Here is a 27,668-nt window from a genome sequence, read left to right as displayed (position 1 = left end):
TCCTCCTCCTCCTCCTCTTCTTCTTCTTCCTCTCTCTCTCTCTCTCTCTCTCTCTCTCTCTCTCTCTCTCTCTCTCTCTCTCCTGGGCACCTTGATGTGAGCTGCCATGCTCTGATGATCTAAAACCCTGAGACTGAAATGACCCTTTCTTTTTCTTAAGTTGTCTCTCTCTCTCGGGTATTTGCAACAACAACAGAGGGTCAAATAAACACAGCGGAGCAGCCTTCGGGAACCCCAGGCACTCTTCAGAAACACTCAGAGAAAGAAGCAGAACGTATAATGCAGAGAATGAGAAGCACGTTAAGAAACATCACCCAGGCTGCAAGGAGAGCCAGCAGAAGGGGAGACCAGAGGGAGGGTGCTCAGCAGCACACAGGCCCACTGTTTAGACCCGAGAAGTTGACCATTAAGTGCAAAACTTAAAAGTCTGCAATTATTGATCTCTTCTCACTCACCTACCTTCTCAGTATTATCTATTTTCACGAGCAACAGTATCAAACCATGAAAATTCTTAGACACCACACTCACATCCTCATCTCAAATCCTAGAGTTAGTCAGAAGGCCAGTGTTGCTTCCGGTTCCCCAGAGCCGCTTTCCCTGTTTAATTGGATTGATGGTGACCGCTGTAATCGCGTTCGATGAGACTGTGTGCCGTGTGTCTGGGCTTCCTTCATCAGTGTGAGCTGCCCTTGTGGGATACACACAGAAGCAGCCTCTAGTTACTGAGGGGACCTCATAGCTTCCTAGTCCTGTTGGCTGCTGCCAAAGATTTTAAAATATCTATAGGAAGCCAAGGAGTTAGTCCTTGGAAGGCGGTCATGTGACTACCTAGCAGCCCTGTTTAGGGAAAATGGCTGCATTCTAGGCCCCAATCATTATTTCAATAAAAACCTTTCTTTTAAAAAAAAGTGTTCAGTGAAGTTTAGCAATAGGAAGCCTACCATTTTCTTCCTGTTTCATTGCTATTTATTGCTAGAAACTCTGACTCCCTCTAAAAGACTTTTTACTATTTATCTGTATCTTTGATTAGGCCTTGCTGTGCAGCCCAGACTAATGCCTAGCTTCCAGGTTCTGGGATCTATGCAAAAGATGGGGTGGAAACAGAGATGATGAAAGATTTTAAAGAAACAATATTTTCTAGACAGAACAGAGCTGATGTACATGTGAACTCAGAGAGGCTGTGACAGCATGCACATGGCCTATACAAGCTCAAGCCAGAAAGAGTCCCAGCATGAAGAAGGGGTTGGGGGAACAGAGTCCCACCCCCACCTGAGAAGCTATTCACAAACAATACCTGCTAGGAATGAAAAATCAGTTTTCTCCAGTGGAGTGACCCTGGGTGTATCCATCCCACTCTAGGGCTGGCTGGCCATGGCCAAAAGTAGCTGGCCAGCTCAAGTTTGACACTTCAAATTTTTGTTGTTGGTGTTGCTATTGTGTGTGTATGTGACTTTTTTCATTCTTCCTTTTTAAAATTTTGTTTTTAAAGGGAGAGAAGGATGGGTAGGAAGGGCTTGAGAGGAGTTGGGGGATGGGGAAGGCTATGAGAAAATATACTGCATGACATTTCAAAGAATACAAAAGTGGTTAAAATAAAAAAAATGACATGAGTCTAAGCAGGTGCTACCATACCTAGCATAAAAGATACCTTTAAATAGCACTAGTATCTAGTAAAGCTTAACTTCCTCTTTTTCCCCCCTGTGATCTGAAAACTTAACAGTTTCTAAAAGTAACATGGTGAATAATAGAAGATGTTAAAAATACTAGTCTCTATGTGTAGACGGAGCCATAATTAATACCTAGGAAGCCAGATGCTCTATGGCAAAGATGCCTCAATTTTCCAATTAACACATGGAGAGCTTTAACTACTTCAATTGGAAGCCCAGCCTCCACATAAGACAAGGCGGCCAAATGTACCTCAAGCACACGTAGCTTCAGAGAAACGCCGAGTCCTGGAAACACACCCCATCTTATTAGCTTCAGCACTGATCTCATTATGAACAGAGTTGCTTACACTTCTTCCTTCTGACGAGCATTCAACAGAACTTGGATGTGTGCCCTTTTGAAAAAACCGATTCCTGCCTTCACAAACCAGATGGTGCACATCCTCTGCACCCAGTCCTCTAATGGAATCAAAAGGGGTTCCTATTGTGTGCTATAATATAATTAGTACATCCGCAAGAGCACGTTCTTATGGAGATTTCTGGGAGTTAAACAACTTGGCTAACGCAGTCCCGCAGAGTGGGACAGGAGGCCACATGCCGCTGAGGAGTCAGGCTATGTGGAGGGGCTTCTGCTTCTTTAATTCTTCCAAAATAGGCTTCAGTGGAGGTGTGGGGCCCTGCCTCATGGGCTCACAAAGAAGCTGTCTTCTGTCTTTGACTATCAGAGACAAAAAGTCTGCTATCTCATAAAGGAGCTAATCAAGCAAGAAAACCTCCCTCGTCCTCCCTTCCTGACTTCTTTCCTCTGCCCCTTTCTCTCTCTTCTGGCCTGATCCAGCCAGATTATATGTGTAGGATATTCTAATCACCATCATCAACAGCAGAACCGACACCCACTTGTGACTACCATTTGAGTATCACACTCACCACAGAAAGAAACATGCATCCAAAGACAACTACATCATTCTACAGTTAGCCAACAAATCGGAGAATAGTATACTGTCTCCTACCTTGGAGATTATTCTGTCTTGGCAAAACCTAAAAGGAGAAAAGACAAATGCATTAGTGTTTTTGTTGCTTCTGACCTTTGAAACCACAGAACTGAATTAAACAAATAGTTTCTCCAATAGTTTAGCAAAATGGCTTATTCTACTTAATTTAACCGTTGGTTAGGGATACGTTTGGGGTGAGGGGGAGCCATGCACCAAGAGACTAAGCAAATCTCATTGCATCTAGGCTCTGGAGATGTGGAACAGCATTTTGAGGCAAAACAAAAACCTTTGACAACTTGGAGGTTGCCTGTCAACTGTGTCTTAGACATCCTGTCATTCCTCACAGGTCAGAGAGAACAATTCCTTTGTGGGAAGACCCTGTTCATGAAATGTGGCATCTCCTTCTCTATAAAGTTGTCTAGGTTAGCAGTCAGGCTAGGTTGGTCACATGACAGCAGAACGAACTCAGACGGGTCATGATGTGTGACCTGCACCATTCTGTTGGCCTAAGTCTGAAAAAGCAGAAAGAAGTGTTTTTGAATAGTTGGGTGCCAAAGCTCGATGCTCAGTTCAGCCGAACACCATGTCCTCTCCCCAGTTTGCTTTTTGGAAGCTTTGCTTTTACATCCTAAAATGTGTGTGTTTCAACTTGGGCTGGGAAGCTTTAATTAAAAACAATTTCATCACAGCCGCAGGAGCCTGTGCTTGCTCGACCCCCCAATGCTGCACGGCTCTCGGACACCTTTCCCTTCCTAAAACCTAAGATGGTTTCTCTCTCTCTCTCTCTCTCTCTCTCTCTCTCTCTCTCTCTCTCTCTCTCTCTCTGGTATTGTGCCAATTAGAAAAGATGTGTGTTGAGCAAACAGCTAAGAAATCCATCAAAAGGTAAGGGTTCTTTTTATTTGAGTGCTCTTTCCTAATGGGTGGGAATTGATTGATTAGCTCACCTAGAACAGGGTTAGCCTCAGGCAGAAACAGCTTTGTAGAACTTAGTGGACTGGATTTTAAAAAACAAAAAAGTAGAAAATCAACATTAAGAATTCAATGGACTTCAAAAGTAGAGGAAAACACAGTCTGAAAGTATATTAAAATCCTTTCATTTATTTCCAATCAAATGGCCTCGTAATAAATTATAGTGCTGTCCTGTCTAAGACTCTGCCTTAGCTGGAAATGTGCTCAGGCTATGATCTCTAAATTCAGTTTACACTGGAATTTTCCAAACTTCATATCCCATTTAATTTAAAAGTCTTTATGTCAAATATGTCGCCTTATGGATGGCTCCCCTTCCTGTGCCCCTCTGCTCTGCCAACATCACACACATCGGCTTTGAGACTACTTTCAAAAAGAAATTTGTCCAAGTAGAAAATTTGCCTTTCAGAAAAGACGAGGGGCAGAAGAAAGCATCCGTTAATCCCCTGCCTCTGGCTGGAATCAAGGGAAAAAACCTTCTTGAAGGCCAACAGTGTCAGCTGTTGCTACACCAACCTTGTCTCTCGCCCACTTTGCTATTCAGTGTTTGATATCTACAAGTACTCTGCTCCTGGCACAAAGGGGAAGGTTTTAGAGAGAGTAATGTTTCAATTTCGATGTGTGTGAACATCGAATGGGGTCCTTGTGAAAATGCAGATTCCTGGGCCAGTCCAGCTGCACTAAACCAGGCAGGGGCATTTCCAGTGTGTTCTACGGAACCGGAATCTGGAGACCACAAGTTGAGAAGCCCTAACTGCTGCGTGTGAAATGTTATAGCACGGAAGCTTAGTGTCAAGCGTTGGGTAGGAAGGGTTTGAAGTGGATATTCCAGGTGGGTGCATTGGTGCACATCTGTAACCCCAAAGCATGGGAGGCTGAGAAAGCAGGGTTACTAATCTGAAGCCAGTGTGACTACATAGCAAGTTATGGGCCATCTTGGGCTATATGATGAGATCCTGTCTCAGGAGGTAAGTACATGCTACTTTCCCACGGAAGAGAATATACTCAGTAAATGTACTTGAAGGAAGTGGTATTCAGTAAACACAGTCCCTTTACTACTTACAGATCCCTGCCCCCTCTTTGTGATTTCCAGATATCTGACCTACCGTAAGCACTACTGTGCTTAATCTACATATATACAAATTACCAAAAGCCTAGATGATGGAGCCTAATTAATGTGGTATCCATTCATATTTTAATTCTATGTAATCCATAGAACTCTTGAAATTCATGGCCTAGGAAAAAGCATCCTACTCTTTTTGAAGACTCTTTCGATTAAAGAGGTAAAAAAAGGGACGGGGAAATCTAAACGATTAATGAAAAAGTTTAGCCATAAGCTTGAATAAATCCCAGGTGTCTGCCGACACCTTCTCCCTTCTGGTTTAGATGGAAATATCCACAAAGAGCTATGAAGTAAATACAATTAATCATAATCAATCATGCACTGTCGGAATTTGCCTACAACCAAAATTGTGAAGTGGACACATGGCACCCTTCTGCTGGCTCTAATTCTCCACCAGTTCACAAACAATTGTGTTGCTTGGTTCAGCACAAGCCTTCCAACCTCCAGTTTACAAGTGATACTGTTAGAAAAAAATCATCGAAATGTCCAAATACATGCCACCAATCTTGGCATGAGGAAACATTCTTTTCCAGCACACATACAGTTTGCACAAAAGATAATGAGCACATCATTATTCTCTATGTATCAGTCTCAAGGGCTCCCTTTCTTCATTTTCAAATGCTAACTTTGGACTTACTAAGTATTTACTAGGAGATCGTGATTAAGCTAAAATTAGGGGCTGTCTACTGATGCCAACTTTTAATGGAAGGCATACATAAAAACATATGAAAAATTACTGTGTTCGTGCCACTATTATTTCACTGAAATGGAAAGATTTCATGCTAAGACACAGGAAGGAACTAAATCAAACGCGGCACTGTCCCCGTGCGTTCTGTTGTGTGGCCACAATTACTCTGTCACTGTGTTAATTACTGCTCTGTGGCTGCAACCAGGTGTGGCAGGCAACCTAAGGGAGCAAGGGCTTGAGGTCTCATTGCACTGTGGTGAGAGGAGTTAGGTCCCTTAGGCAGTGAGGGCAAGAGCCTGTCATGTAGAACACATCACCTTTTCCCCTGAATGGATGTATGACCCAACTGGGCCAGGGGAGCCCGTGTAGGACCTGTAGACTGCTCACTGGCTCCACCCGCGTGGTGCTCACAAAGGACCAGTCCTACTAAAGATGACATCAGTCGCCATCCACCTTCCACCCTGAGATAAATGAGAGCCCTTGGGCAGGGTGCAGCAGAGGTTTTCTCCTGCTCTTGGCAGTTCCTTTCCACGGTTCCCTAATAAATACATTTGCTCCGCACACCGATGGCCTGCATTTGCTTATTCTTCAATGCACAAGATATTTAGTGAGATCCTTCATCTCCCTTCCTACCTCTCGTCCCCTGTCCTGCCCCTCTCTTAGGTGCACGTGGACACAAGGAAGTGAACAGGGAAGTCACTGACTCAGCATGGGGGTGGTGACTTTGGTGGCTGTTGTTTATCCAGAGGCCTAGCCAGGAGAGGAGGGAACATTCTTAAACAACCAGCATCTGTGGTGGGAAGGAATGGCAGCCAGGCTCACACACATTCTGCTGGGCAGTAAACAGAGTGGGGGCAGTTAGCAAAGGCAGACCAGGGCAAGGTATACCACCGTCTCCAAGGATTTGCTTCAGGGACTCCCTTCTTCCATAGAGACCATGCAGTTCTAGCACCTCTCTACAGTCCTATCCATCCATTCTGGATGAGGTCAGAGACCTCCAGATCTCACGGTCTTTAGAAAAGTTCTTAAAGCCCACTGAGAGACCTGCTTTCCTAATCTAGCCATTCCCCAGTCCAATCAAACTGACAAGTTACCCATCTCAGGCCCTGAGCAACAACACTCTTATCTGCATTAATCTTTGGAACACTGCTGTAGCTTTATTCCACGTTCTCTTTTCTCTGGAGATATGTACCAGAGTGGACGTGGTCTTCCGCAGGGAAGCCTCACCACCCAGCTTCCCCAGACCATCTATTTCTCCTCTCTTCATCTGTTAGCACCTGGCAACCGCTGTTCTCAGGTGTTCCTCAGCTGCTTTCAACCTGATGTCTGCTGGATCCCAGTCACACTGAACAGTTCCCAGAAGCACAGGTCTCCAGGCATCACCTGGCTGGTGGTGCCTGTATCCCTTACATACAAGCCCACACATGACCTCGGGTATATTTCTTTCTGTCTCCTTTTCAGCTGATAAACACCTGTTCATTCTTTAAAGCCTCATGTCACACCACTTCTGTGGGGCTGTGTTCAATTTCTGCAGACACAGTTATTTCCTTATTTGTGCTTCAGTATAGTTCTTCCTGCCCATTCCAGAATCCTCATCAAACTGTATTAGCGTGACCTGTGTTTAAACCTGCCTCTCCCCACTTAGACAAGGTATGTGTGTGTGTGGGGGGGGTGTCTTGGAAGCAAGCCTTCTTACTTATGTAATAAATATCAAATATCTACCTCGTGCTGTGGGATTTTATATTGTGAAATGCTGGATGGCGAAAAATGTGAATATTTGATAGGTACCCAATAAATTCCATGTCAGGGCAACAGTGAACAAGTACCTCCTGCATCCTCTCCAGGATGCCCTGGTTGTTATGGGCTACCTATTGGCTGTGCAGCTATGGAGAGGAGCAGGTACTCAGTTGCTACCGTAATGGGACTGCTAATTTCAGAAAGGGGGAATTATTTTCAGATTGAGAACTAGGCTTTATGAACAAATGAGAACACTGGAGCGGGGGACATGGGGACCAAGCAAAAGCTATAGCTCGTGCTCTCAAAGCAAGGAATGCATTCATATCTAGTAAAACTGGGCAAAACAAGTCCTACACTAGCGTGTGCTTTAAAGACAAATGAATGGCATCCTCCAGAGTTTGTAAGCCTCAGTGACACCCAGGCTGCTAAGCGGGCGATGGGAATTAAGTTGTCGCTGTTGATGAATGAAGTTCCCTTGGGCATAGTCAATGGCGGTGCTGTTTCACCCTGAGCTTTTCGCCTCTTTTTTTTTTTTTTCCTTAAAGAAGAGAGACCATGATATTTACAGCTTTTCTTCTGGTTATTAAAAAAATATTAAATTCTTCCTAGACAATTGTCCAAATCTAAGAACGTAAGCTAAAATTCCTCATTTTAGAAAATTTCATGCCATTCTCTATTTGGATTGAGGGGACAGCTCTTCTCTTGACTAGTCGTTGAACAAAGAGTAATGAAAGCTTTCGGAAATTCAGACAGAATTAAAGTCAGGACAGTTCTCAGAGGCGAGGGAACTTCTGGGGCTCGGGAACGAGCGGAGGGGGAATGGCCATCGCTTTAGTCCTCATCATTACCAGCTTTGCCCATTCCCTCAGGAAAAAAAAAAACATTCTGGGGCTTTGCGTTCTTTATGATGCTTCCCACTAATCAGAAGAAAAACAATGTGATTGCCAATGCTGTTTTCCATAATGACACACACACACACAGTTATGAGAAAATTATTTTTGAAAGAATGTGTTATGGACACAGTTTCAATTGGTTTGACAGTCACCGAGCTACTATGCAATGGAAACAAAAATTATACAATCTTTTTATAATTTTTGTGAAGGGCCCTTCTAGATGCAAATTTTTATTTATGTAATTTTCCCAGGCTATAATTTGACATAGACTCTGTCTCCTAACCAAGGGTTTGTTGTAAACACTATTTAGTTTGTAATTACCATATAGTTAAATGTCTAATCACAGAGATTCACTCCGTGATCATTGACAAAAATGGCCACACTTAACACAGAAGAAATTAACACCGAGGAAAATGGGGCTGCCTCTAACCCGTGCCTGGCCAATAAAACAGAGCAAAACGACCGGACCACAGCTACAATGACGGGTGACGGACAATTAATCTGTGCTGTCTGAATCAGAGAAAACACGAGCCTTAGACCTGTTTTCTTGCTCCAAGTTGAGTTGGATGCCATGAACGGGAATGTGGAAGGACCAACGGTGAAAAAAAGGAGGCATTCCTGAGATATTTGGAAGCACCAAGGAGAAGCTATCTTCCACATTTGCCTTTCTGTCAAGCTCCTCTCTGTGGAATATTATTTTTCTTTGCAGGTACTCATTTTTAATGTATTCTTAGAAAACATTGGATATTCCTTCTACCCTGCACAGATTCTATTACCTTAATTTCAGAAATGATAGCCAGTTTGGTGATTGCTGGACAGCAGGCCCCGGCTGTATAATGTCAGCCAGAATGCCTCTGACAGCCGAAAGTAATGGCTTGCCCTGAATTCCACTCCCATCACCTTTCCCGTGGGTCACCATTCAGTACCTCCAGATGCTGGGGGCTTGAGGGTTTGCTGCTGTAGCCAGCTCTCTTTGTTGCTGCCCACATGGCTCTGCCCATGCACTACCACCCCCAGCCAAAAGCCTCACCTGGCACCCTCTTACCGGTGCCATCAGATAATCTGCGAGCCAGAGACAGGAGATGTTAATCCCTGTAACATGGCTCAACTTCTGTGTCCACCTGTGCAGGTCACACTCCAGCCACCCATTTGTGGCATCTCTACCCATCTTTATTCTTTTCTCTTCTGACATTTTCCGCTACCTAGATTCTTTGTCCCACCTTGGTAGCTTTTAATTGTTCCTTTTTTTTTTCTATCATTTTAGGATACATAAAAAGAAATCTGGTTCTATTTAGTTTTCACAAATATGGTGATAAGCCAGTCCAACATACTGACCTAAACGCTTGGCTGGGTCCAGATGTTCTTGCTACCCTGGAGCAGACAGCTGTGTTTTGAAGGCGCTCTCTTGCACCTACAGTCCCGTGCAGTCTCTTGTAATGATATATTGGGAATATGGACATTTGGGTCTCTTTAGCATTCATGCTGAGACTCTAGCCCCAGTGTGCCAGTGCAGTAGTATTGAGACTAGGCCATAGGAAATGACAGCGCCATGAGGTCCTCAGACACGCGAATGTGGTTTGGGTCTTTGTACAAGGATTTGAGGACATCTGTCAAACCTTTAGACTTTTCTCCCCCTTCTACTACATAGGGTTGTGGTAAGAATATGCCATCTCTGAAGGAAAAGCAAGGCTCTAAGTCAGCAGTTCTCAACCTTCCTAGTGCTGTGACCCTTTAATACAGTTCCTCATGTGGTGGTGACCCCCAACTACGAAATTATTCTGTTGCAACTTCATAACTGTTATTTTGCTACTGTTAGGAACGAAAATGCAAATATCTTGTACGCAGGATATCTGATATGCAACTCCAGTGAAAAGGTCATTTGACTCTCCAAGGGATTGTGTCCCGAAGGTTGAGAACCGCTGCTCTAACCGGACATCTTCATCTTAGAATCTGCTGTCTCTGGTGCTCCAGGAAAGATATTTCTATCATTTATGAATTAGCTAATTTAAAGTTCTTTGTTACAACACCAGGAACAGAATCAGACAGATCTAGCTCTCCAGATCTGACTGCAGCTGCCTGAGAGAGCCCACAATGCACTACTTAGGGCTGCTGTACAAAAAAAATGCTACATCCGGGCTGGGTTATAAAAGCAGAAATTTATTCTCTCGCAATTCCAGCGGCAAAACTCAAGGTGTTTGCAAGGCCATGCTCCCTCCGGGACTGTGGGTAGAGCTTTCACTGTCCTTCTCAGTGGGAGCCCTGGGTCTTGACATTCACAGGTTGTTACAGCACCCCTGTTTCCACACCTGTCTTCTCCCCATGCACCACCTCCCTCATACAATTATATTTTATTAACATCCACCCTATACCAGTATGACCTCGTCTTATCTGACAATATCTGCAGACATTCTACGTCTGAATACAGCTGAATTATGAGGTATTTGAAGTTCAGACTTGGTAGTTTTACTGCTGAGGGTTGAACACAGTGCCTTGAATCAAGCAAGCTCTGTAGCGTAATTCAGCCCCCAAGAGACCCCAACCTAGAACCGCCCAGGTGAACTAAATCAAGACCCAAATCTATGCGACCTGATAATTAGTAGTGTTTAAGTCATCATTGGGGAGTTGGTTGCCCCATAGTAATAAATAAACAAAATGCTTATCTTGGCTTGGGTCTTCACAACTGCTGCATTCTGGCTTCTACAAATAAAGCCTAGACATTTTTATTTTCATGCAAGATTACTTGGGCCTTCTTGGTATTTTCCCTTGTTTGTTTTTGTCTTTTGTTAATAAAGACAAGGTCTTGTTATATAGTCCTGTCTTTTCAGAAACTTAGTAGATAGACCAGAATGGCCTCAGACTTGGGTCCATCATCCTGCCTCTGTCTCACAAGTGTTAGGGTTATAGGCCAATGCCATCATTCTTAGACCAGCCTGATATTTAATCCAGCAGACACGGTCTCTGAGAAGGTGCCTCAGGCTGCATGTCCGTTTTTGTCCCCCCTGGTGTACATTGTAATGACGAAAGGAGAAACTCATCAAATGTATGCTATATAAAGAAAATGGCAAGGGGCACGAACAGGTCAAATACTGAAGATTTTATTGAAGGTGTGAAGAAGGTATTATATAAAAAGATAATGCTAAAACTCTACAAAGAAATTGCGAAGAAGCCAATTGATAGTGCTTGGCCTGCCTTCTGGACAGAGCCCAGGCAGGGCGCATATCAAGGGGGCAGGTCTTGGGGAGGATGAGAAGGTCCTTCAGTGTCAGCAGCTGCTCCTTTTTCTCCCCAGTGCCCTTGGAAAAGCACCTCTGGAGAGATCTGCTCTTGCCTGTGTTGTCTACAGCCCCAGGGCAGAAGCTGTGGAGCATCCACCACGCAAGTGCACCACACACGTGCATGTTACTGTCACCACAATCCTGAGCCACCTTGTGGAAGAGTGGTTTCCACTGTTCAACAGCACCCTTGGGAAGCTAGTCCACTCAGCACTCTGGTGCGACTTGCCTGTCCTGTCCACCCATGACTTATACTCATGGTGAGAGAAACTGCTGAGTCAGAGCACCATTAATTAGTGTCTCAGTCTCAGCGCTGTTGACAGTTAAAGCCAAGAGCTTCTTTATTGAGGGGCCATGACCTGTGCACTGGAGGGTGGTTAACAATATCCTTAGCCTCTACCTATTAGACGCTTCCTTAGTTATAACACCCGAAAGTGCCTCTAGACATTGTTAGATGTCCCCAGGTGAGATGTGCGTGTGTGCATGCGTGTGTGTGTGTGTGTGTGTGTGTGTGTGTACACATGTGTAGGGATGTCCACACATGCGGTGGCCAGAGGACAACCTCGGGTGTTATTCCTTCTCAGGACTCATCCATCTTGTCTTTCAGACAGGCTCTTTCACCGGTTAGGCTAGCTTGGCTAGTCAGCAAGACCCAGGGATCTGTCTGTCTTCACCTCCTACGCACTGGGATTATCATCCAGCTCCACCGTGCCTGACTTTTTTATTCAGGCACTGGGAATGGCATCTCCCCAGCTCCTGATGCTTTGAATTCTTGACTGGCTGCTACTCTCTTTGGCTAATACTATTTGTAGGTCATACAACTCCATTCTCTCTAGGAAATACTAGTCATGTCTAAGACTTAGTACCATCTAAACTCTGATTTCCACACTCCAAATTATTTTAGAAGTTTTTCTTCTATCTTTAGACAGAGTTACACAGAGGGGTCAGACAATGTCCAGATGGCTGGTCTTTAGCTTGCAGGGAAGGCTCTCAGCAGCTCAGACTTGTGAATGGTGGCTTGAGATTCTTATGGGTTTTGTGGAACCCAAACCATGTCCCAGTAACAACAATACAAAAATCCAAGTAAGAGTGTAGCTTCTACAGAGGAGAACCTGGAGTGGGCGGATGCCATGGATGTGGACGGGATGCCAGGCTGCGTTTCTCTGAAGGAGTAGGAAGCACCGCTATAGGTCTCCTTCCTAATGCCTGCCCTAGTTATAGTTACTGTTGCTGGGATGAAACAGCATGACCCAAAGCAACTTGGGGGGGGGGTTATTTGACTTAATCACTGCTCATCATCAAAGGAAGTCAGGCTAGAAACTCAAACAGGGCAGGAATCTGAAGGCAGACGCTGATGCAGAGACGTTTGGAGGATGCCGTTGACTGGCTTGTTCCTCATGACTTGCTCAGCCTGCTTTCTAGGTCCACCAGCCTATGCATGGCACCAGCTACAATGGGCTAAGGCCTCAATTACTAATTAAGAAGCTACTCTCTAGGCTTGTCTGCAGTCTGATCTTATGGAAGTATTCTTTCAATTGAGGTTCCCTCCTCTCGCATGACTGTAGCTTAGGTACATTGCCATAAAACTAGCTGGTACAATCCCTCACCTGTGAGGTGGAAAGAGACACTGGGAACTGGGAAGGACTCAGACTCATGGCACATCTGCCGGGAAAAGTAGGGAAGAGGACGTCACAGACAGCGAGAGGACCGGCTTTGTGGGGTTGACTGGGAAGTGAGAATGCCGTGAAGGGTCCTCTGAGCAGACCCACTCCCACTACAGGGACCCCGAGTGAATGGGATGGGGGCAGTTGCTCTTTACCAGGGTCAGCTTCTTACAGCTGGAGATGCGTACATGCAACCTCCAACTGCTCTTTTCAGAGCATGTCCTTAGCAAACCAATATCACCAGCCTAACTGGAGTCTAGTCACTTGGACATGCTCATCTGCCAAGTGACAGGAGATTCCAGTGTTTTGTAATTTATAAAGGTAGAACGTTGCTTTTTCTGTTTTTGTTTTGTTATTGTTTCTGAGACAAGGTCTCATTATAGCCCTGGATAGCCTGGAACTAATTATTTAAACCAGGTTTGACTATAACTCAAAGAGATTTATCTGCCTCTGCTTCCTGAATGCAGGGATTAAAATTAGGTACCATTAAGTATGGCAGTACCTCATTTTTCAAAAGCAATGTTTATTGTGCCAGCAGTAGTCTGTAAAATTTGCTGCCACTTGATTTTGGTTTTGTAAATAAAGTTTTATTGGAACATAGTCAAAGTCACATTGTCAAGGATACTTTTACTTTACAAGGATTAGAGCAGAATAGTCCTGACAGACTAGATGATCACAACAGCTAAAATATTTATTAGCTTGGCCTTCAGAAAAGGTTTTTAACCCCACACCTCAGAGCCCAGAATACAAACTTCTTTCCTCAGAGCTTCTTCATGCTGCAGGCTTGCATACCTAGACAGAATGCAAACTGAAGTCTTGGCTTCTATGCAATGTATGTTCAGGTTTGGATTTTCTTGCACTTCTAATGAATGATACTGTTTAGAGAGGTTGGAACTTTTGTCAGTGGGACTCATTTGGTGCTTCCATCAGGTACCAAAAGACAGAGTGAGAGCGGTAGAGGTGGGGTATTTGGTTGAGAAAAGTGGAGGTGTGATTTACTCCAGGCTATGTAGTCATATCTGAAGATTTGGAGTTAGGGGTCACCAATGAGAGAGAACTTATGATATTTGCCTTTCTGGGTCTAGGTTACCTCACTCAATATGATGCAAAATGAAACCACTGTCAGGATGGGACACTTGGGAGGCAATAGGGAGGGGAATAGCACCTGATCTAGTGATCTGATGAGGGAAATGGGAAAGGGGGCAGGGCTCAATAGAGATGGGGGAAGAGGGTAAAGACAGAAGAAAGGGAGGAGTGTAAAATAACAAGGATGTCTAAAAAAGCCCAAAGTACTGTTAACTACTTACCTGAAAAAGAGAGACAACTAACTCACGTAATTCAGTGTGTAAATATACATACATAGTTTTGTTGAATTTTTCTCATCTGTACTAACAAGGCTCCCTCCAGGAGTTAAAGACCACCTATTGCTGGAGACACCATGTACTTCAGAAGCAGAGCCCAGAGTCCCTGAGCTAGAATTGACCCGAATGCCCCTCCCTGAGGACTAGCTGTCATGGTACCAAAAGGAGGGAGACAACCAATAGTCCTACCCAACCATGTTGCTTATGAACCACAATGATGACCAGCATGGCAGGGCAACTCTATGGGTACATTAGGGGCACAAACACTTTTGTGGTAATCAACAGCGCTCTAAGTGGGTGCAAGACCTGCTCAACAAGAGGGAAGTTGTGCCTACTACTAGAGACCTAGCCAACTACGCAGGAATAGTGGAGTCATGGATGTTGGAGGAGAACCTACAACCACCACTTTACTAAACCAGCATCATCCCTACTACACTCTAAATATTTGTCCTTATACCCACAGGAAAGTGCTGTCCTCATCCCTCATCAAGGAACTTCTCTTTGCAGTAGACAGAGACCATTACAGAAACCCACAGCTGATCAAAATGCAGAGTTGTGGAGCCCAGTTCCAATGGGTACAACTACGAAATACTTCACGCTTAAGGCTCAGGATACATTCCAAAGAGGAGATGGAGAAATCAAAGAGCCAGGGGAATGGGGAATTTGCTGTGAGATTGTGTCTCTTAGAAATGTCAGAAACTCCAACCGTAACGTCTCACCAACATGACAGCCCAAATGTAAGCTGAACAAAGACCACAAGAGTAGAAATGTCAAAATGCGTAGGGCAAAGCCCCAGAGGCCTCAACCCTACACAAAGAACTACATGCAACTAAAGGATACTGAGAGAGGGAGAAACAGTCTTCCTTGGAGATGAGCACACCAACTGGCTATCTGATACCCAATGATCAGACCTGAAAACAAACATGCAGGTAACATTCCACAGAGTGAGCAGGTTATATTTAGGACTCTGTATGTACATACATATATGCATCATGTAATAACAATGAAAAAGAGGCCCTGGATTTGAAAGAGGGGTATATGAGAAGGTCTGGAGTCAGGAAAGAGAAGGGAACATAGCATTGAAATTATATCACACTATCAAATCAAATCAAATATATAAAAGAAGTGGCAGTGAGGTGATGGAGCTGCATTGAAAGGCCAACAGATGGCAGAGCACAGAGAGCCTGCCTCCTGGTCTTCCCCATCACATCCTCTTTGTTATTTTAATTTTTAGCTCCTTTCTGTTCCCCCAGTCTCGTCCAGCCGCAGAAAGCCCCTTCCTCCTAGAGATGTAACACCACCCCGAAGTGCCGAAGCCTCCATCCTCTTCCTACTCAAACCAAGACCCCACTGACCCGAGTTACTACAGATTCTAGCCCGCCCTGCTGGCAGGCTGCCTGGCTACTGGAAACACCCTGGGGAGAAGAGAATGCAAACAAACAGATATTGGGGCAAGGGAGAAGAAAGAAAGCAAGAAAAAAAGGTCAAATTTCATTTTGAAAGTCTCACCCAGCATAGAAATACGTTTCTAGCTTCAAAATCACAGCAAAACAGTTTTCCCTAGGGTTCCACAGTCCAAGGACTGGGGCCTTGCAAAAGCGTCTGCTCTGTAGGGATAGCGTTTTGTTTTTGGAGAAAGTTCACTCAATTATTTGGAGTACTGTTACTCCACACCAGCTGCGGGCGTCCTGAAGCTTGGTTCCCATAACTCAGTTTTCGAAATAGCTTCGGCTTGAAAGTGGTTCCACCATCCCGAAGTAAAATCTTGTGGACGCATTTGGGTAATATGGCCATCTTTTACATATTCGCATCTATCTATGCCTTCACATCAGACAAAGCCCTTTGCTAGGGATGACCATATTTCATCTTCCCAGCTGATCTGGGAGGTAGGTCAAAGGTCACTTCTTCCTGGAAAGATCAGCAAGTTAAGGCTCAAGCAGGTTAACCTCCTGGTCTGTCCAGAGCCACCTGGGATATAAATAAGCAAGGGACCGAGACTCTGCTCTCTAAACCGCTGGGATTCCGCTTGTATCCTTGCTGTGTCTGGTAAATTAATGTACAGATTCTTGTCCTGTAAGAGGAGTCTCTGAGTTCCTATGCCTGCCAGGCCTGCTTGCGGGAGAAATAAAGGAAGCATCGCAAAATATTTAAAGATAACAAATGGCATAGAAACCTTTGAAAAAGGCGCTTATACTATTTTTGTAATTAAGGAATATTAAAAGTCACCGTCAACTCTGATTTTAGGAAGGATTGCTCATGTTAAACCCAGAGAAACTAAATACTGATAGGATTTGTGGAGGGAGGACTGCAGGACTTGGGGAGCCACTAGCGGTTTTGGTTTGGAATAGATAGAATCCTGACCCAAGTCATCGCCTCTCCTTTAAAAGCCCCATCAATTGGAAGGGCTCCTTTCAGAGCCTCTAAGTGCCCGGCAGTTAGAGCAACGCTGAGGCAGAGCCCCAGCGAATGTTCTTATTTTCCAAGTTGAAATTCTTCTCTTATAAAGTCATTTGCTTCATGCAGTTGCTTCTGGGATTAAATAGGTGGATAAACATATTTTTAAAAGAAACTTGTTTATTTATTATCTATATGTATAATATATATGTATACATATATAATATATGGGTTTCTTGTCTGCCTTTATGTCTGTATGCCTGTGTACCACACGCATTCCCTGTACCCACAGAGGTCAGAAAAGGGTGTTGGATTCCCTGGGATTGAAATTACAGTCAGTTATGAGCAGCTATGTGGGTGCTGGGAATTAAGCCTTCTTGATGAGCAACAAACGATCTTTACCAACTGAGCCATCTCTCCAGCCCGGATTAAAAAGAAAAGTCTTAGCACAGGGCATAGCACACAGTTATTGGAGGAATTTTATCATACTTATCAATAGTATTATTGGCATATTACATATTTTTGACCTCTCCCTGGCCTCAAGCTGAGCTCTCTCTGGAGTTGGGTGTGTGAAGAAGCCTGGTACAGGTGAGATGGCTTTTCCTTCATTTCTTGCAGGGAAGCATTTTTTTTTTTTGTCCCTATTAAGCCTACCCAAGCCTCAGGTAATGTTATCTTTCCCAGAAGAAGACAGGCTCCCACGTAGGGGCTGTCAGAGACAATTTGGGGGATGTGAACAGCTTAAATGAATCAGCCCTGACAAACCTGATTTACAGATTAAAATACTGTTGTGATATTTACCAAAAGTATATATAGCAAGTGAAGACACCTCCGACAGGCAGACATTGATTGCCTGTGTTAATCAGCTGCTGCAAATTAGCTTCAACCAGAAGCAAAATGCTTGGGAAAAGATAAACCTGGCCATAAATAATTCCAATTTTGATGCATTTTGAAATCAAGGGAGACTGGTGTTCAGGTTTGCTGCAAGGTGACACCTCCGCTGTGTTCCATGAGGTCACATCGGGTTTCATCCGAGTGTTGGGAGAAGATCGAACTTGACATAAACAGATGACAAAGAATGAAGGCAATTGCATCAGGTGCTGGTGCATTAGGAGAGGCGGAGGGAGAGGAGAGGGAGGCCAATGTCTGCATAATTCTACTTAATCTCTCATGCTTTTAGGGCTATGTCCATAGCCCCTTCATCAATATCCCCAAATCTCTGGGCAGAATCAAAAATCTGTAGCCTTAAAAGAGACCTGGAGGAGTGCTCTTTCTAGAAATCCCAGAGCGAGGTGACTGCTTAAGAAGACATGTTCTGCCTTTCAAAACTTATTTGTTGAATGAATAAGTGAGTGAAAAATTCTCTTTCCCTTTCATTCCCAGAAGGCTGTTTTGCCCTAAGGGTATGAAAAGGGTTGTGAGTCTGGAAAGGCCCTAGGGGCCTTATCCAGTCACTCATTCATTATTTATATGCTGCCTACTTCTAAAAAAGATTTGAGGCAGCTTACAACAAAAGATACCAGCACTAAAGAGCCTTCTCCTCAGCCATTCCTTGCAGGGTTTCATTATCTGTTCCATGACCATCAAACATGAGTATTAAATGGTGATTTGCATGGGATGCTATGCCAGGGGATGAATAAATCAGGCAGAGCCAGGCTCTGACCTCCATAAATTTCCATCTGTTCAGTTTGCATTCATTCAAGTCTTTGGACAATTTTTTTTATTTGTACATTCCATGCAAGGCTCTCAGGAAGTGTGTGGAGGTAGCAAAAATGAGTTGCCTGCAAACCGCGCCTTGTCCTCAAGAAGTTTACAGGTTAGCACAGGGGAGCAAAGGACAGCACACACAATAGTACTGGGATGTGGGTTAGGAATGCATATTAATCCATGGTGTCAGGTGGAGAGGATCCATGCAGTGAACCTGTTGCGTCGAACAGGCAATAGGAAACAAGAGCAATTGCATTTGCTTTTTGTGTGGCCTAAAGAGAAATCAGCTAAAGCAGATGTTGTATAACAAAACTTCTTTTGGGGAGATGCAACACACATGTCTACTCACTCCAGATAGGGAACCCACACTAGACCAAAGTATAGATGCTCTGAAGTCCACCTTGGTGAACTGATGAATTTTATTGGGTTTACTTACAAGAAGATAAGCGAGGGCTTACTTACAAGGGCAGAAATGTCTCAAAAACAACTGCATCATCAAAGGCCACCCCAGCATGGATGAGAACCTGGAGCACACTGCATAGCCTGCAGACAGCTTACAGTCTGGAGAGCGTCCTTTCCAGGTGCCTCGGTTAGTCTAAACCTCTTCTAGGCAGTTTGGCTGTTTCTTCTTCTTCCAGGCAGATGGTCTAAGAGTATTCTTTGCAAGTTGACTCAGCTCACCTGAGTAAAATGCTCAGTTTTTATTGCTTGCTCTGGCAGGGAAGGGCCTAGTGAATCTCGTCAGTTTCAGGAACTTCCTGGAGCTCTTCACCTTCCTGCTTAAGGAGCTTCCCAGCATGATGGAATGTACCTACAGCAGCCACAAACGTAGACAATGGCAGATCAGGCTGCAGGCAAGGCTGTAAGGAGAAGCCTGCTTCCTCATTCTCCTGCATCACTACTTTGCCTCTTCCTTACATTTGCATCTGGTTACCCTGGGCGCTGATGCTGGTCCAGCTGCCTAGCTTTGTGCTACCCTGAAGACCAGGACACACAGACTTGCTCTTGTGCTGATGTTGAAGGGGTGAGTGGGAATGGGTGGTGGGAGGACTGGAAGGAAACACTTTTACATTGGTCTCAACTGCACCATTGCTCAGCACTACCCCAGGACTCTCCTCCTTCTTCATGGACTTAAGAGAAGCTACTGAGTTTTGCCGAAGACATCAGGACCCAGCGTTAGGGAAAGGGGGGTAGAGGAAGGAGCCTTGACTAAAGGGTTGAACACACAGCAGCTACCTGCCCCAGACCCACACAGCACGGAGCACTCCTCACATCGCCCGAGAGGCAGCTGCCCCTTCTGCTTAGCGGAGATGAGGATTCCAAACAGGCTGCTTTTTGTACGGCGTGTTTACCCGGTGGCATTTAGTCCATTGTCAGTTTAAATTTATTCTTCCATCTTCCTACTGGCTTTGATAAAAAACAAGTGTCAATCTATCTACAAAGAGAAATCCCACTACAGTTTTCAGTGGTTCTTCGCTAGGCCTGGTAATCCACTGTCAAAAAATCTCTCGCGCCTTGTGTCTCATGTCAGTTAGCATGGAAGCCCAGAGCCAGGCTGACGCTCATTGACTCCATCATTAGACTGCGCAGAGCCCTACTCAGGGGCCGCCGGTTGCTCTAAGCATGGCTGGCTGCTTTATAAAAACTTGCCAGCAGCCGTGATGGCTTACTCGGCACTCGGTGCGCTCTCCCTTCCTTTCGCCTGTGGGATGAAACACTACACCAGACACAGGCCCGCTAAACCCCACAGGCCCACCGCCATCATGCTGGAGGAAGCAACTGCATGGATCGAAGATTTGTTTGGTAACAACCAAGGAAACAATGTTCCCAACAGTACCCTCTTCCCCAGGGTCCAGATGAAAGGTTCCTCTGGGGACTGCTGCCTTCTATATATACTACCATCGATAGAGACCAGCTGGATTTCCACATGTGAAATGAGAACTCTTCAAACCACAGATGTGACAAGGACTGAAAAAAAAATTCCTCTGGTAGCTTCTCTTCACATGTCACACAAAATTCCAATTACTCTCAATGTCTATTTCTGCGTTTATGCACAACCAATCATTGATGTTTAGCTACGGTGCCCATTTTTCTAGTCCCTGTTCTCACCAAGCTCATTCCCACTTGGACCCTCCCTCTCTCTTAGAATGCTCTGGGCACAGATTACTACATGTCCCTCTCCAGAATCAATTCAGTTCATGTGGACTTTCTCAGATATAGTTCAGGGGCCGCTCAACACAAAGGAGAAATGTCCTGTTTCACTCAGGAATTCTCAACCACATTCCATGGTTTAACTTCTCAAAATAAAATATATTTAAATATATTTATATTATAAATAGACATAATATACATTTAAATATATATAAAATTTGGGTATTGGTAAGTATTTGAGACATCAATTATATATTATATAATATTATAACATATATTTATATGTTATATATAATGTATATATACATATATGTATATACATGTGTCTGTGTATATTTTGCTTGAATGTGATTAATGCATTTTCCTTTTTCTCCACTTCAGACATATGTATTCCTAAACATCACTGTGTTGCTTGAGAATGGTACAGTGTATATAACAGGACAAGACTAAAGGGGATTTGATACCCACCTTGGTCCCTCCCTCTGCTTGTCTTGGGAAATACTAGCCACAGATGTGGGCAGGGCCTTGGAACTCCAGAGGCCCACAGATGCCAGCATTTTAAGAACTCATCCCATTAGATGGGAGCTGGCTGGTCTGTGTGGGCTGCTGTCCCCCCTCTCCATATAATTATGTCTCGGCCCTAAAATGTAATCGCTCTACGAAGTCAGATAACGGAATTAGAAATGGCTTTGAAAGGTCATCCCGGACAGGTGGATTATGCCACATTCCTACAGAGTCTGAAAACTGTTTAAATTTGGGGGAAATTTCCTCGCAGTGCTAAGTGAAAGGTCAAATTAGAAAGCCCCCAAAGAGCTAAGGACCATCCCCCCCCCAATTCCTCGGATTTAAATTTTCCTCTTAGGAGAGTGCCTGAGCCTGCAAGGATCGTGGTTGGACCGCTTCAGCTTATCAAGAGAAGTAGAGGATATTTCGTTACGATTCTTTATGTCCGCAGGACCTGCGCGTCTTAGAGACGAGTGGAGTGGCAAAGTAATTGCATAGTGAGTAGCGTGTATTTACGACTATTTATGCTTCCTAGATTGGAGTACAGGGTAATTATTTTTGGTCTTATTAAGTGCAAATTACCAAGTCATCTTCAGGAACATGCAATTACTATGTGGTGGAGTCACATGCCACTTCCCGAGCAAGCTGAAGATTTGTCTGAACACAAGCAATATGATGTATGTGGTTTTATGCACACACCACGGGTCCTGTCTTCTGCACTTTGGATATGCAACAGAGGCCGTTTTTTTTTTTTCCTCATCCCTGGTCGTTTCCTTATTTGACTACATCAGCTGTCAAAGGCTGGTGCTACTTAAGAATTCATATTTAGGGATCCCCCAACCTAACCCAAACTTGCCAAGGTGAAGTCTTGCTCTCTGTGTCTGAATGAGTGTATTCATATCACAGCCCCGTGACCGTGTCGTCCTCAGTATAGTTTTGAAAGAAGAGCGTGAGTTCCTAGACAGTATAGCATGTTTTTGTCTGTGACTGTGCAGTCTGCTATGCTTTCTAGACTGCACTTTGAGCAGCAGCCTTACCCCGACCACCCCCTCTTGTGAAAGCGGGAGCACTGTAAAGACACTGAAGTATACATATGATCTGCTGACTACTCCCTAGGAATTTTCTGTAATATACATGCCATCAGCATTCATCTTTTCTATGTGCTTCAAACTTTAGCGAACATATGTATACACACAGAGACACACGGGCACATACCTGAAGGGACGGCAATAGGAGGCAAAGCAGAGGCTAAGCAGTTATCTAACTCACGGCAAGAGCACAGGTGAACCTTTTCAGTAGCTATTCCCCAAGCATGCGCACAGGCAGCACAGTTTGACTGGTCTATATCCACTATTTAGAAAGCCTGGTTGGTGCCAGACTCGTTCCCTTAATTGGGATAGCTTGGTGAGATGGTCAGTGCTTTAGGATTTGAAGCCAGAGGACCTAGGAAGTCAGGGCAATGTTCTGTGGCCCACTTTCTTCATCCGTAAGTCAGAAATACCAGGAAAGCCTCTCTCTGAGGGCTATTTGGAGGAGGAAATAATATCACACACGCAGATTGCTGCTAGCACTGTGACTGTGTATAAAAGTCTCCACAAATGCAGCTATTATTGATATATTAAATACCAGATACCACATTTATATTTTTGGCGCTTGCATTTTCTTCTCTATACCCCCGCTGAAAAACAAAATCAATGGGATGATTTTTGTAGATTTCTTCCCTCTCATATTTTAAAAAAAATCCACCTAGGGAACAATAGAGCATGCTTGCCCTTCCCAAGGCAGAGAAAAGGTTAACTTCTGACTTCAAGCAAAGCCAGCTGGAGAGGCAGGCTGTCTGCTCATGACAAGGCAGGGGAAGAAAAGCTAATTTTAGCCATCACTCCAAAGTGGCTGTCCAGTTCCTATACACTCCTCCAGGTCCAATCACTTCCTCCCTGGACTGTGAGGCCTGAGACTCTTTGCCCAAGGAGCCTGTGAAAATAATTCTGAAGTAACCTTTGAATTAAAGATGCTTGTGCCTTAGCTTCAACATATCCTACCCTTCCCCCACTCCCAAATATCAGCCTTCCATTTCTTGCCAATTGCCTCTTCCTTTTTTCTTGAAAACACTCACGCAGCTCTGTGACTCTCCTGCCATCTTTTTCTGAAAGGGACTTTTTAGACCTGTGAAATGTGGCTGTAGAAAACGGCGAGAAAGCCCAGACACACGTCAACTTGGTCTTGTCATAAGCGGGAACAAGGAAAGCAAGGATTAATGATGATTGCTAGGATGAACCCGTAAGCGTGTGTAACTTTTCTCACCCTTACCGCTGAAGCCAAACTATCAGGGGGGAAGGCATGGAAATTATGCAAGCAAATGATTTTACAAGCCTGGGTTTTCTGCTATAAAGATCATGAAACAGAACATACATTTGTAAAATGCAAATATTTTTGCTTACTAATATTTATAATTAAAGCACAGATTCTTACTCAAACAAAACCCCTAGCTTGGGGAATAGAAGCATAAACAGAAATGCAATTAATACTTTTGCCGACAGCAGGTTTCTTCCATAGGTGAGAGAAAGAAAGCCTCCATGTGTGCACAAATACCAAGATATGTTCGTGCAGGTACAGCAACCCACATGCATAGAAAACATTCAGGCAGCGAGAACTCAAGAACAAAGGGAAACAGCTAACTGCTCAGGCCTGAGGACCACGTGAGCCTTCTTTGGTTCTGGATAGATAAGTGATGGAGAAAAGGCTTAGGGGACATGGTCTGGATGTGAGGCCTTAAAGGGATTAGCCAAGCCAGAGGAAACTCTGCCTGAAAGGATTCCATAGTGTCTAGCCCGGGTCCAAGGAGTATTGGAATAAAAGCAGTCTTAAAATTACAGGGCTGTACGAGGCCTCAATAATCTCCCAACTCAATACTAGATTTACCAGCAGAATAAACATCGCAGTGAGTGACTGCTTGCCAGGGACCCTGGTGACTCCGAGCTGATGAGCTGCTTCTCCTGGGCTAGGCTCCGGGTAGGGCAGTGCTTGCCTGGGCATGGGCTGGATGTCAGAGAGCCATGTTTAAGGATGAATCATCACTGGTGGGAAACTAGCGGGGTTAACCATCCTTCTTCCTTTGCTTCCTGGTCATAGACATGATCAGCAAGGTTCTGAAGGGACACCCGGGGCTAGGCAGGCCTCTAGTTCTGCATTAGCCCTAGCCCAGGAATGTGTCTCACTCCTGTCCTGGCATGTGACAGGCAGATGTGCTGAGGCCAGGTGTCCGTTTTTTCTTAATTCAGCTCAAGGCTGATATCTGTATTTGTAAAAGGTAAATTCTAGATTGTTTACATTATCAGAGCGGATTTTGGTGAGACAATAAGCATGGGCAAGGAAACAGTCCTGAAGAAAAAGTTTGGTAGATCCATTATGGTTACATGATAAAGCTATCAGGAGCTTGTAATGTAAAGACTACCACCGTGAAGCATTTATCATAGGGGAAAATGTCATGTAAATATTTCACACAGATACACATAGAATCTTCTCTATCACAGCTCCTTATCAAAGCAGGCTGAGAAGAACTGGGAGTGCCCAGCAAGCTCTCCTTTGCGAACTCTGATTGCTGTGTGTCCCTCCTTCAGCCTCTCTACAGCTGAGATACTGTGTGACGCTTCACTGATTTTCTTAGAATAACTTCTGGATGCTACCCCAAAGTGCATCCAGATAGAGCATCACTTCTCCTAGACTGCCTCCACTCAGGCTGCCCCCTCTGCTACCTCTGTCTCTGGTCCCCAGCAACACCCCCCACTTAGTGCTTCATTGTTCAAGTCACTAAGAGAGCATTGGATATCATGTTGACCTGGCTTCCACCTTTCCCCTGCCTGGCAGCTTTGTATTATTCTTTGTTTCAGACAGACGGCACGATGAAAAGAATCCATACCTACGCTGATCCTCTTTGCCCATCCTCAAAAGCATTGTAAATGGACAAATTACTACATAATTGATGTGATTAATTTGTTTCAGTGAGTGGAATGACAATTGTGTTTCCAGCAGCTTAGTGTTCTGAACACCAGGCCTGGGTTCACTCTCTAGGTAGGCATAGCCTTGCGAACACCAGTCCAAAGTTCTCTCCTGTAAATATTGTTGCATTTTATTTTCCATGTCAGATTTTGAAAAAAGAAGCTGGATATTCTTATGATTTTACCACTTCAACCATGTCGAACAAGACAAAATAAATACCACTCCTTAACAGCATCCAGTTGCAGTCGTGTAAAGAGGCTGGGACAGATAGAACTGAGGTCTATCCCACAGCCGTTTCATTGAACCATGTCATGATTTTGAGTTGGGGAAAACATAGCCTCCATCTGAGTGGGAGAAAGGCTATGATAGCCAATTCCAATTGATATGCCTATGGGATTTTTGTTTCCGTGCTTCAAATAGCTTTTAATCACACGAGGGAGAAATGATTTATGACCTGAGATGCCAATGGGATGCATACACTGGGAGTGCCAGTGGAGCTTTTCTCTCTTTTCTGGAGGAGACAGGTCCTGTGTGAATGGGGAGTCTCAACCTGCAGTTTCACTCTTTCCACAAAGCGTCACAGGTTCCTGCTACATGTCAACAGCTACACAGAGCTGGCTGATCCCCAGCCGTCTGGCTAGATAAATACCATGTCTCTTCCCATGTTTATATATAATAACCGTTTGGGGTCACAAAATAAATCATTGTGGAAACAGAATCCAAAACCAGTTGCAAGCACCCAGAACGTGAGTCCTAGGCACCCTGTGCCTAGGTGTCTAGAACTTCGAGAACGATGAAATAGCAACACTGAGGAAAATTAAAATTGAGTGAAGGAGAACCCAGTAAAGACAGGCTTTATCACAGAAGTCTTGAGGGAGCTGTGCTGGGCCTGCGCAGTAAGAGCCGGTGGCAGCAGCGGTAATGGAAGCATGAGGAGAGGAGATGGAGAGAGTGACCTGGAATCACTCACACGCAACACTTAAAGGTTGAGGGTTGTAGTTTGGGGAATGCAAAACAAGCAAGAAAGCAAACAACAATGCAACCCACAGTTTGCCAGGGAGACATTACTGAAGAAATGTAAGGTCTGATTACATCCGTAGTTGGTTGGTTCCCGAGGCGCAGCCGATGACCAGCAAGGATGTCTCCACCGCTGCAATTTAACAAGCGTCAGTGCTCTACTGGCTGCGAGGGACCGAGAGTAGCGACACACACAGGCATCTCAGCGACCCGCAGATGGGTGGCGGTGGAGACAGTGAACAAGACAGAGTGAGCGCGTAAGATCCCGAAGGGAGACGTGACAGAGCTGAGCGGCGTGAGGGTCATTTATAAAGACAGCTAACATTTGGTCCAGCAAGGAGTGTCACGTGTGTAACCCCCATGTTCTGGAGCTCGGAGCAATGCCACATTTCTTGATTAACTTTCGCCTGTCTCATAAAGCTTCGTTTTGCTATTTTAGCTTGCTTTCAAAATTTCAAGATGTATAATAAATATGTAGTGAGATGTCTTCAAAAAAAGATTTATTTTCATCTTAACGGCTATTATATCATTTTCTATTAAGTATCTGCTCAGATGCCCTGGTTATTTTCCAGTCCTTGCTGTTATTCCCTGGTTGTTTCTGGGTTTTCGCACCCTGTGCCTTGAGCTGAGAACGCCTTTGATCACCGCCACTGACGCCTCCCGAGCTACTGAGCAAGAACACTGCTTATGTAACGCTCCCAGGGATTTCAAGCACAAGGCTTTACATTTTTGGGAGTCAAACAAAGCTGGTTTGTTTTTAAGATTTAATTCCGTAAGGACAGAGTCTGCCCTATGAGACGTGGCTTCTCTCACAAAACTGAGCAGTGTCTGATGGTAAAAGTACAGAAGACGTGAACTAAACCATGATTGACTGATTTACTTGGACTAATATTGTGTTTTAACATTAGTGATATTACTGTTTTTGCATGTTCTGATTTCCTAGAAAAGCCACAATACTTTTTTTTTGTTTGTATTTTTTTTATATATTGGAAAGCGGCCCCCTGCCTCCATGTGTGTTGTGTGAAGTTGGGTTCTTAGGGCTGCATTAGACAAAGGCCTTTTCTTGAAACCGGATCCCACCTAGCCAGCAAACCAGGGGGAAAAGCAGTAGGTACATTTCTGTATGTATGCTATGCCACAAATTTTAAAAATAATATAGTAACGCACAAATTATTTTTGAGTAATAGCTTACAGAATTAGAAATTATCAATAAGCCTTATTGAAGAGACTTTTGGGCGTAAGGAGCAAGCCACTCTAACAATAACTGTGAAGTTACTCTCTGGAGATGGCACCTGGTGCTGCCATGGTTGAACTAACCCAATATGCTTTGTATTCAAAAACAGATAGTACCTCATGACACGTTCCTCCCCTGACAGAGCCTACAGTAATGCTGGCCTGACCGACAACAGTGTGAGATTTGGCTTCCGATTAATTCTGCTTCTGTATACTTAGCTTAGCGTCAGAAAGGTGACCCATTCCAGCAAGGAAAGAGATGGGCTTTGTTTATCAAGGACTCTTTGCTAGAACACGACA

At 44.4% G+C, this 27,668-nt stretch overlaps 1 protein-coding gene across 10 annotated transcripts in view; it reads right to left on the bottom strand.

Moving 5' to 3' along the window:
• The window catches only part of Sema6d (semaphorin 6D), a 513,469-nt gene that overhangs the window by 172,431 nt on the left and 313,370 nt on the right, over positions 1-27,668 (bottom strand). For all 10 annotated transcript variants that reach the window (XM_026787688.1, XM_026787692.1, XM_026787698.1 and 7 more), the window contains exon 3: positions 2,675-2,702. The gene's annotated coding sequence lies outside the window, so the exon portion shown is untranslated. The remainder of the gene's footprint in view (positions 1-2,674; positions 2,703-27,668) is intronic.

This window comes from Microtus ochrogaster (genome assembly GCF_000317375.1).
Source record: "Microtus ochrogaster isolate Prairie Vole_2 chromosome 14 unlocalized genomic scaffold, MicOch1.0 chr14_random_1, whole genome shotgun sequence".
Lineage (NCBI taxonomy): Eukaryota > Metazoa > Chordata > Mammalia > Rodentia > Cricetidae > Microtus > Microtus ochrogaster.
The sequence above is the reverse complement of the archived record's forward strand: the minus strand, read 5'-3'. Positions and strand labels throughout refer to the sequence as shown.